This window comes from Rhinolophus hipposideros, assembly GCF_964194185.1.
Source record: "Rhinolophus hipposideros genome assembly, chromosome: 7".
Taxonomy (NCBI): domain Eukaryota; kingdom Metazoa; phylum Chordata; class Mammalia; order Chiroptera; family Rhinolophidae; genus Rhinolophus; species Rhinolophus hipposideros.
Genome location: NC_138053.1, coordinates 23,115,274 through 23,126,775, shown reverse-complemented (window position 1 = coordinate 23,126,775; position 11,502 = coordinate 23,115,274). Strand labels below are relative to the sequence as shown.

At 42.9% G+C, this 11,502-nt stretch overlaps 1 protein-coding gene across 1 annotated transcript in view; it reads left to right on the top strand.

The window, feature by feature from the left end:
• The first annotated feature begins 7,525 nt into the window (after positions 1–7,525).
• Positions 7,526–11,502, top strand: part of KCNN2 (potassium calcium-activated channel subfamily N member 2) — a 386,949-nt gene continuing 382,972 nt past the window's right edge. Inside the window, exon 1 of the mRNA XM_081054007.1 lies at positions 7,526–7,982. The gene's annotated coding sequence lies outside the window, so the exon portion shown is untranslated. The remainder of the gene's footprint in view (positions 7,983–11,502) is intronic.

Here is an 11,502-nt window from a genome sequence, read left to right as displayed (position 1 = left end):
CCTCAGATCTGTGATGGCAGTGGGAGCCCTGCTGATTTTTTAATCACCCTTGGGATCATTCTTCTCTTCTTGAACAGATAATGCATTTTGCTAGCCAAACAGTTCTATGGTCCTATCCTGTAGAATCCCAGAACTCTAACAGCCTTCCTTCATTTCATCCTGCCTGTCCCCTTTAGTCCAAATGGTAGTGTCCCTGCGACTAACAATTTCTTTGGTTTATCTCTCTATCTTCCCTCACATTTTACTACATGCAGTCAGGAGAAACCAGGCTGTACCTTCAACACTTTGCTTAGAAATCTCAGCTAACTATTCAAGTTTATCACTTTTAACTTGCACATTCCACAAAACATAGAACACAATTTGGCCAAGTTCTTTCCCACTTAGGTGGCACTGTAACCAAGACTTCAAGGGTTCATTCCACTGCTCTCTCATGCCTGCTATTTCAGGATGGTGGCAAACATGGGAATACCAGTGAACGCTACGACTTGGGTCCATTGCCTCCCTTCATCTGCTGTGAAGTGAGTTCGTTGCTCAGAAGCAGGGCTGTGTGACAGTGGATATGGCATTCTACACGTCCTCGGGGGGTAGTTTTGCCAGAAGCATCGTGTGTAGGAAAGACAAATCCGTACCCAGAATAAGCAGCTCTTCTAGTAAGAACAAAATGTTGCCCTGTCCACGAGTCCGTGGTGGAAGTGGTTCAATATGATCACCGTGCCACTGATCATCCCAGTCTGTGCTGTCATGTTGGGGACTCAGTGTTGTTCTTGCTGCCGGCAGATTGGGTACGCAGCAGGGACCATTGCCCCGTCAGCATGGTGAGTGGGAGTCCATGTTGCTGAGCCCATGCATAACCTCCTTCCCTGACACCACGGCCACTTTGTTCATGAGCCCTTGGGTGATGACAGGGGTGGCTGGGACGTGAGCCTGACTGGTATCCATGGAACAGGTCATTCTATCTACTTATTATTAAAATCATCTGTTGAGGTCACCCTTTGGTGAATATTCACATGGGATATGAATATCTTCACATTTTTTTTGCCCATTCAGAGAGATCTATTTACATAATTCTTCCCAGACTTCCCTGTCACCAATTTCCCATTGCTGCTTATTCATTGGTGCATAAGCTACACCCAAGTTTTTGTGGGCAACAGTGTTACCAAGTATTTTTCCTTGTGTAACATGGACACTATTTTTATATCTTCCATTATCAGTTTCCTCATTACCAACAGAAAAACTACCTAAGCCAATACCACATATTTTAAGATTTTGTTATGGTATCATCCTACACCACACACCAAACTATGAATTAATCAAGTTAATCTATGGAAAAATCTCAGGGGTTTAAAGCAGCAAATAATGATGTCCAAAATTAGTCTGCAGTATAAGCTCTGCTCATCATTATTGTTCAGGGTCTCAGGCCGAGGGAGACCCTACAAAGTGGCTCTAGGTGAGAGAGAGTTGGAAAGCCTCACATCGGCAAGGTGGTGAAGAAGCATGATTCCTTTCTGTGTTCAGAATTATAGAAGACCTGAATAATGGTGTACTTTAGTAATATCTACCTTAAGAGCATAAAGTTAGAAATTAAAATTCATTGCTTCCTCCCGATCACTTAAAACTGATGAAACTCTATAACCAGAGCATCAACGAAAGCAATTACAATCCTAATACAAATGATTGCACAGTTAAAAGGCATAAACTCTACAAAAAATATAGGCTTTTATGTAGCAAATTAAAAGGTAAGCATGCCTTGATGGCGTTGGTATAAGGAAAAGTTGAGGCTGATGAATTAGGGAACCAAGAAAAAAATGTACAGAGTTAGGAAGAATCATGCATACGCCCTTCCAAGAGAGAATACATGGCTAAACTCAACCAAAGAAGAATGTGACTGAATGGATTTCACACACAGATTAATATTCCTCTGTGGTTTGCTGTATTTTGCTATATTAGTGTAGTTTGTTTCCTACTGCTATTATTTGTATAAAGCATTAATATGCTGGAGAAAAAAAATTATATATGAGCCAACAAGGACACTGTCTATCACCTATTTACCAATGACATATAAGCTTATTATAAATATAAGTGCAGAAGTATGCATTCTAGGAGAAAGGCTGTATTAAGTAGAAGAGTGGTATATTGCCATGGACTCTGTAGTTGTCAGCCTAATTCTAATCTGAAGGAATCAGGGAAGGCTTTCTGGAGGAGGTGATTGAAGCTAATACCTAAAATATTTTTCAAGATCAAACTGTTGCAAATGATAAGCTAAAGCATTTCAAACAGAGGAAAAATCGTGGGAGAAGTTCTCGGAGGCAAGAACGGTAGATAAAAAAATCGAGGATAGAGTTTGGTGGCCTCCCTGTATGAGCACAGCAGGAATTCACAGAGTGTAATGACTACAATACTGAATATGCCCATTCCTCTTTACAGTTACGCAGCTCAATGGTTCAAAGCCCCCAGTGCCAGGCACTGTGTGTACCTACGATAACTTCATGAATCAGTGAGTCAGAAACTTCTCTAAAAGTGACATTTGCTTGGCATTTTCTTTAACATTTTTATAGGTTACCATTCAGATTGGGAAATCAGTTCATTCCTCAGTTTTTCTGAGTTGAAAGTAAAACAATATTTAATGACTCAGAGTATACGGGGCCGGGTATTAGCAGGAGTTGAACCATTAATCTGTTCTCTGGTTTAATCAGTAAGTCTGAAATTGTCCCTCATATCAAACATGGGTATTTAACACCTGTTTCATTCATTCATCCATTTATTTACTCAAATATTTACCGAGAGCCTACATTGTGCTGGGATGCCATTCTAGGACGTATCAATGTTCAAAACGGCAAAGATTAAAATTCTTGTACAACCCATATTTACATTATAAGGAAGGCATGGAGAAGGCGTGGATAATTCATGTAAAACAATTGACATAGGTTTTCTGGAAACAAAACTTCCAACCTGACTGATAAGTTTTGCACTGGTTCATCCTGACTTTCTGACTTTATTCCTGTTCTGGTGAGCACCCCTTCTCTCTGGCGCTCCCTATGTTCTCAGGTGATATCACACACTTCAGATCTGTAGGTACCCTGGAAACCACCTGGTCCAAAGTTCTCATTTTATAGGTGTGACAATCTAGACCCAGACAATTAAAGGAACTTAGCTTAAGTCTTTAGAGTGAGTGGCTGCCTTTGTAAAATATAAGATTACTTGCAACAGATTTCCCCTAAAAATTAGATGAAAAGAAATAAAACAGTTCAGTGACTTTTTCTCTCACTCTAATGTATGATGCTCCAACTCTTGAGTCTTCCAACTGATACTTACTTATAATGTGTTTCTATGTGTAAGACACAGTACTTACAGATCAGTCAAAAATGGGTTTGATCCAAGTAAGAGTAAACACCAATATAGCAGTGGCTTAAATAAAATAGAAATTGATTTCTCTCTCATGTAAAAGAAATATAGAGGTAGGCTGCTCAGGGGTGGTATGGTTGCTTTGCAATCTTCATGATTCATGATTGCAGATCACTTCTCCACCATTCCTGGAGTGTGGCACTTGCCCTCATGTCTACTGTTCACTCATCTAGTCATCATATCTGTATTCTAGACAGCAGGGTAGTGGAAAGGGAAGAGAGTAGCAAACCTGAGTGCCACTGTATCAATATCAGTCAAGGTGTGATCAGAAAAGCAGGTCTGCTAAGAGTGAAGTAGAGTAAGCAATCTATTTTAGGGCGTTGACCTTCTACCTATGACACGGGTTAAAACGTTTATGTTTTACTGGGTTCATTCCGTGTATGGTCCTGGGCCTGAAGACAGTATGACAGGCCATTTAGCAGGAAAAGTGGACATTTTCATGGACAGTTTTTGTGCCAATTTGGTTAGGCTATTATCCCCAGTCATTCAATCACTTACTGTGAAGGTATTTGGTAGATGTGGCTGAAGTCTATAATTAGTTTATTTTAAATAAGAAGATTATCCTTGATAATCTGGGTGAGCCTAATTCAATCAGTTGAAAGGCAGAAATGAGGCTTCCTGGAATATGAAATCCCTCCTTTGGATGGCAGCTTCACCTTGTGTCTGAGAGGGTCTCCCCTGCCCTTCCTGATTACCTATCTACAGATTTTGGACTTGCCTAGCCAGTTTCCAGTGTAATCCAGTTCCCTGCAACAATTCTCTCAATATATATCTCCTACTGGTTCTGTCTCTCTGGTGGAACCCTGACTGGTACAGACATGAGGGAACAAGGATACCCTGAGGACAAAGTAAAACCTCTAAATCTCCACCTCTGATGATGCTGGTGACCTGTAGGAAAAGCTGGTACCCTTTGTCATTGAACTAAAATGCACTTTATCCAGGAATTGGAAAAACAGCAGGAACCAGCAGGAATTGCTGCAGCCCCAGCTGCTATGTCATGCTGACAAGATGAGCCAGCAAATTCGTGACAAGGTACATAAGCTGTAGCAGCACCTGACCTTACACTGACCTTCCTAGTACAAACATGGCTGCTGCTTCACTTCTACCTTCCATATCTTGTGCAAATTTCTCCCAGTCCATCCTAGCCCACAACCACACAGGGAAGGGGTTTCTGAGAAATATTTTCCAGCTTAGCTAGTTTGACACAGAACAAAACCACCACCACCAAGTAACCTGGGGGAGGTTTCTGGGCACTTTATGTTATAGATCTTTGGCAAGAATGTGCAGACCACATCCGCACAGAACCCGGTTCTTCTAGAGCCTAATTTTTAGGTGGGGAAATTAGACACTAGACAATCCTGTGTTGAGGTTTGATTTTTAGCTAAATAGATATACTTCCCATTTATAGTCTCTTGGAAAACTTCAGACTGTTTTTATGTTTAAAGAATTTTTCGTATATCAAAATATTATCCTCAGGATAGCAGTGAACCCCTGGTAAGCAGGAGATTATTTACCCCGGGCGTCAGAGTGGGTCTTATATAGATTAGCAGCAGGACTTTTTAAAGGCCTTTTGAGGGGATATTTTCTTTTCCTGGAAGAAACAAATGCAGGGTCAGTGACGAGGGGCCTCCCAAATATATGGAATATGATGGGGAATCTGCTTTAGTACAATGAAAAGGAAACCTACTCAGTTTGTTCTCTGTATCTATGAATCTGTTTTTATTTTGTTTTGTTTGTTTGCTTTGTTTCTTTAGATTCCACATGTCACTGGACTTATTTGTGGTGATCACATTTTAAGGTATATAAATATCGCATCGCTATGTTGTACACCTGAAACTAATATAATATTGTATGCCAACTACACTTAAAAGTATATTTAAAAGAAAAGGAAACCCACTTATATCGTGGATTTACATAGATAAAATAGATTTTATTTAATGCTTCTTTGCACAAATTCAACCAAATCAACTCCAGCTCATATTTGTACAATAGTAATAACATTTAATGCCTTTTGAGCTTTACTGCAGACCAGGCACTGGTCTAAGCAACGTACGTAGATTATCACATTTAATCTCACAAGAACCCCATGCGGTATGTATTATTACTGTTATTCACATTTTACAGGTAAGGAAATAATACACAAATGCAAGATCATATAAATAGCCAGGATGAACTCAGAACACAAGCTCCAGGGACTTTCTCTTGCATTTCCCTGATGCACTGCTGGATCCCGAGTTGTCTCAGAAACAGTATGTCCAGTACCCTTTCTGTGCTAGGGCAGGAAAGTGAATACAGGGCCAAAGCTTTTCAACAACAAGAACCCAAACCAAAAGGGGTTTCTGCTTAGTCCATAGATAGCTAGAAAGTTAAATTAATCAGAAGCCCTATTCAAGGATCATTCTGATTAAATAGAGCTAAATAAATAATAACCGCTCACCATATTAGGATCAGCTCTAAAAGCCCGCAGATGGGAGGTGAAGGAGAGGAGAGGAAGAGAGAGGCGGATGGGCTTAGACCCCCACCTCAGGCCTGCAGAAATGCCCCTGGTGGAGTCGGGGCTTCCTTTCACACCTACTGGCTAAGTTCTGTGAGGGCAGATGCTGCCAGTGTTCTCTGCAGCTCCCAGGGCTCCTTCAGGGGCTTTGCACAGCACAGGGGCACAAGAACTGGTTCAGGAAGGAGTACTTGAAGGCAGAAGCTTGGGAGCCAGGTATCATCAATTTAGGACCTTCTAGATTGGTGCAGTACGCTTCATTTTATGCTGAACATAAGACTCAGAGCAGTAGATATTGTTTGCTTCTGTGTCACCAAGATCCACTGGGGCTGGGAACTCATATGTGACACCATAACTAGACTGTTTTTTTGTGGGGGTTTTGTGTGGGATTTGACACAGAGACCACCCAGATGTGTGTATTATGCTGACAGCCCTCAGACCTCCAGAAAGCAGGCAGATGATAGAGGATGTGATTTTTCCATTCCTTTGTGAAGTAGCTTCATACCTCTTTTGACCCTGTGACTGACAAAACCTAAACAGGTTGAGTGTTGCAGAAAACAAGAAATGAGCCTGAAGCCAGTAAATCCATGGAGGACTTTTCCCCTCTAGGTAGCTAATAACAAAAGGTCCCCAGCATGACACACTGCCTGCCTGCAATTCACCTGTCTCAAAATTCTCTCTCTCTCTGTCTCTCTCTCTCTCCGCCCCCCACCCCGCCCCACCCCGTCACTAGGAAATGGAATATATGAAACACAGTGTGAACAGCAGCAATCACACTCTAGAAGGCTAGAGACATCTCTGCCCTTCTCAGAATTTATGAACATCTCTTGTCTGCAAGGCTCACGGAGCCCGAAATGCTCAGCGCGGCTGGTGAGTTCCCTGCGGCAGCTGGCAGCCGAGCTATAAATAGAACGGGGCGGGGAGAGCCCGGCGGAGGGGGAGCTAGCGGGAGATTCCCGGCTCTCCTCCAGCCGCCCGGGCGAGCTCTGGGCCCGGGGATGCCGGCGAGGAGGGCGGGCGCGAGGGCGGCGTTAACCCCCTCAACGCCTGCGGCTCCCTGGCAGCGTCAGCGGGGGAGGGCGTGCTGGCTAGCACGCTGGGCATGGAAAGGAAGACGCCTTTCTAACCTTGTACTGGGAAAACCACCATCTGTGATTTCTCTCCCTCGCTCTCCTTCCTCTGAAGCTCTGATAAACACCTGAATTTCGAGAGACACACACACACACACACACACACACACACACACACACACACGGGAATTTGGTCCTTGTCTTTTTTTTTTTTTTTTTTTTAAGCGACTTAAATTCAAACCTTAAAGTTAAAACCATCACCAAATTTGGTCTTGGAAATAATGTTGGCTTTCACATTTCAGCGCAGGGTTCCCTCCCCCATGCTGCGTTATGCTGCTTAAGGACAGTTACTTTCCTAGGGAGGGACGGTCAAGGGGAAACAGCGTGTGTGCGTGTGTGTGTGTGTGTGTGTGTGTGTGTGTGTGTGTATGTGTGTGGTTATTTTTGGCGGCTGCATACCCCTCCGTAGCTTCAAGGTCTGCAATACCCTGAGCTTTCGGAGCCCTGGCGGACCCGGCTGGTCCCCGCCAGCCAAGGACTGTTGAAGGAGGGAGTCCCCAGTTCAGGCAGGGTATCCTGTCACCAGTAGTGAGCACGATTGGTGCTGAAGCAAGAACCCGCAGGTAGGAGCTGGGTTCTCCGAAGGTGAGCCCGACCAGCCGCCTGTGGGCAGGGGGACCCGGCTCGCCCTGCCAGGCCCCCTGGCCGGGTTCCCCCGCGCGCCTGGACTCCCCAGCGGGTGCTCGGAACGCCAGAGTGGGGGGTGGGGATGGGAGGGACAGCGCTCTCCTGGGCAGTGAGCTGTCACGGAATTTGACACCCCGAGAGGCAGCTGGTCCCTGGCCAGGACTCCTGATCCTTCTCAAATGGAAACAGTTTCTCCCAGTGAACCTGCTGGAATTCTCAGTGGAATCTCACTTCGGCTTCACCTCTTGGCGCATTTAACCAAGGCCGCGTTTCCCACGTTGGGGCACGGAAAGCTCCAAATGGAGTGGGGCTCCTGGTTGCAGAACAAGGTAAGCTCGCAGCTAAGGTGACATTGACTGGGGGCCACAGATTTAATGGGGACCATCCTCAGGCAAGATGGTGAAGTTTGCCTTGGGCTTCCCCTTCTCCCCTCCCCCACCCTGGGTCTCTGATCCCTTCTCCACCTGTCTTTCTGGTCTACATTTTCCCTGCGCCTATTTATACCTTAGAAAGAGAAATTGCCCCGGGAGGGTAGTTGGTGGAGGGACTCCCTTATTTTCTTATTTTCAGCATTTTAATGTTCTACACTAGAGGCCAGTGCCACAGTACTATCTGAAATTTCCCATCCCCCCACAACTCTTTCCCCTTCCACCCTTGCTCTTTTGCCTCAGTTCTCTGCTCCCCCCTCTTTCCTTACCTAGTCTACTTATATTTCTTAGCCATCCCCTTTTCTAATTTCCCTTTCCCCTCTTTGAAAATATGAACCAGATAAAGGGAGAGGAGAGATTATCCTGACTCCATGGATAATGTAATGCTAGGATTGTAGGGTGTATGCATTGAGGGTTTATGAATCATTTATTCATCAAGCATCGTGTAGCACCTATCCTGTGCTGTGTTTAACTTCTTGTGTGGGATGATCAGACCATTCTCTGGAAAATCAAACGCCCCTCTACTTTCCTTGAGGCTGTGGGAATGAGAGGAGGGTGGTCTAGAGTGTGTAGGAGAGGAGCAAGCTCATTGGGTCCAGGCTAGTTTGGTGCTTTGTGCTTGCAAACCATGGAGTAGTAATAAAAAATCACACATTAATAATAATACTTGACATTTATCAGGCACTTGCTATATTTTTGGTGGTGTTCTAAGAACTTACTAGTATTAACTCTAAACCTCATAGCAACTCCATGAAATAAGGAGTACTATTATCTTGTTTTTACATGTGGTGAAACTCAGGAACATATTTTTCAAGTAATTTGTTCATGATTATACAGCTAGTAAGTGGAGGAGCTGATAATAAAATTCAGAGCTTCTGACTTTAGAATACAACTCTTAATGCATTACATACCTCTGTCATCACATATTCATCCATTTGCTCTGAGTTTGGCACTGTTCTAGGCACTGGAGATGGAGGAGTGAACAAGGCAACCAAAGCCCTTGGTTCTTGCAATTTAGTTGAGGGACATAGACAATATATCAACAAATAAACTGGGTAATTTCGGGTAGTAGTAGACGCCACAAAGAAGAGAGAACAGAGTAATATACTAGAGATTGGCAACCTTCACATGGCGAGTGGTCAGGAACATTCTCGTTGTGGTGGAAACATTTAGGCTGAGACACTGAAGCATTGAGGAGAGGAAATAGAAATAGCCAGTGAACATCTGAAGTGATAGTTTCTATCTTTAGTAATTATGGAAATGCAAGTCAAGGAGACATGGAAATATCCTTTTACACCCATTTGCTTGGCCCCAAATTTAAAAGTTTGACAATATCAAGTGGTTGAAGAAGCTTTGGATTCATAGCACCTTCTAACATTGTTGGTGGGAATATGAACTGGTATAATGACTTTGGAAAATAGTTGGGCATTATATCCTAATTCAAACATTTATATACCTGTGAGCTAATACTTCAACTCTCTTAGGTTTATACTTATTAGTAACTCTTACACGTGTTCAACAGAAGACATGTACACGAATATTAATAATACTCTGGTTCCCAATAATGAAAACCTGGAAAACATTTCAATGCCCATCACTGGTGAGTAGACGAATAGTGCAATATTGGCACACAGAGGAATATTATATAGTAGTCAAAAATGAATAGGGGACACAACAATGTAATTGGATTTTAACAATACAATACTGAGTGAAATTTTTCTAAAAGATTACATATCGCATGATAATTTTTATAATACTAAAAACTACTAAAATAAAAAAACCCAACTATTTAGGAATACATGTAGATACAACAACATTATTTAAATAGAAAAGCAAGAGCATGAGAATTTGAGATTTGTACTTATGGTTACCTTAGGTGGGGAGAAGCAGGGGGACCACACGGTTAGAGGCAAGTCATTGGCAAAGTCCCAGCTGTGTGTTGGCTGGTAGGGCCAGGTTTTCTTATTATATTATTAAAAATAACTAGTAAATAATGAAATAAGGCAGGGCATGCATGGACTAATGATGAGAGTGTATGATGAATCAAATATTAAGACTAATCCTGTTCTATCTAATCCTGTTCCACCACAAAAGTGAAATGTAGGAAAGAAGACATCTCAGTCAAAGGGAAGGAAGCTTGATGTTTTATGTTTTTAAGGAAGAGAAAGATGGTCGGAGTAAAGGTGAGCCAGCAGGTCAGAGAGGTAGACTGAGACCAGATCATGCAGGGCATTGTAGGTCAAGGTAAAGAATGAAGAGTTTTAAGCAGGGAAGTGAAGTGATTGGATTTAAGATTTTAAGAGGCCACTCTGGATGCTATGTGGAGAATAGACTATTAGAGGGGTGCCTAGGAGGCCACTGCAGTAGTAGAGATAAAATGATGGCAGCAACATGACTGTGCTTCTGTAGGTTATTTACTGCACAGAGCACCAGCCTGGAGGTCAAGTGGAAGCTGAAATCCAGCCCATGCTCTACTTGCCAGCATGCCTCCTGCTGCTGGGCTGTGAAGGCCTGGAGGGAGGACACCTTTTTTCACATGCACCACGGGCTCTGTTGGTCTGTAATAGCGCTTTGTGCATCAGAGTGGTGACAATGGACTTGAAGAGAAGTGGATGGATTTAGGACAGATTTTTGGAGGTAGAATGGACAGGACTCATTGAAGGATTATTCGTAGAGAAGAAGAGGAATCAAATGTGACTCCTGGATTTTTTTTTTTTTTTTTTGACTATGAGAATATTGATGCTGTTATAGAGAAGAAGAAGAATGGGAAGAGAAGACAATCATATTTTAGATACATTAATTTTGAAATGATATTAAGCAGCCACATAAAAATGTCAGGTAGGGAACTGAGCATAAGTCTGAAACTTGAGGGAGAATTTGGGACAAGACGCATAAATGTAGAACTCTGAACCCGTGGATGATATAATTCAAATTCCGCTGCTCAGTTGTCAGTGTCAGATTTTGAATTCCTTTTAAATAGATAAATTTTATTTGTCTTTTTTATTTCCAGCAGAGTGTAAAGTAGAATAGGTTATCAATAAATATTGGTGGATTACATGACAGAAGAATACATAGACAATGCAGATGTGGAGAACTAGAGAGGAAACTGAGAACTAGAGAGGAACTAGAGAGAAATATCCTCAGTATCTGAACCCTGCCATTATCTAAAGATTGAAGCTGTGTAGTTTTCAATGTGTCCTGAGGCTGAAGCAAGTCTGATGGTAGTCCCAGTCCCTTAGCAGGGTTGTGAGCAGGGTTTTTAGGACCACAGTCACATGTGGGTACCCAGAGCTATTCAGAGAAGCCAGAAATGGCAAAGAAGACACAGAATATTCTTGCCATTTCTGTCTTTTCTGAGTAACTCTGGGTACTCACACGTGACACTCCATGAAGACACAGAGTAGCCAGGAGAGCCCCGAGG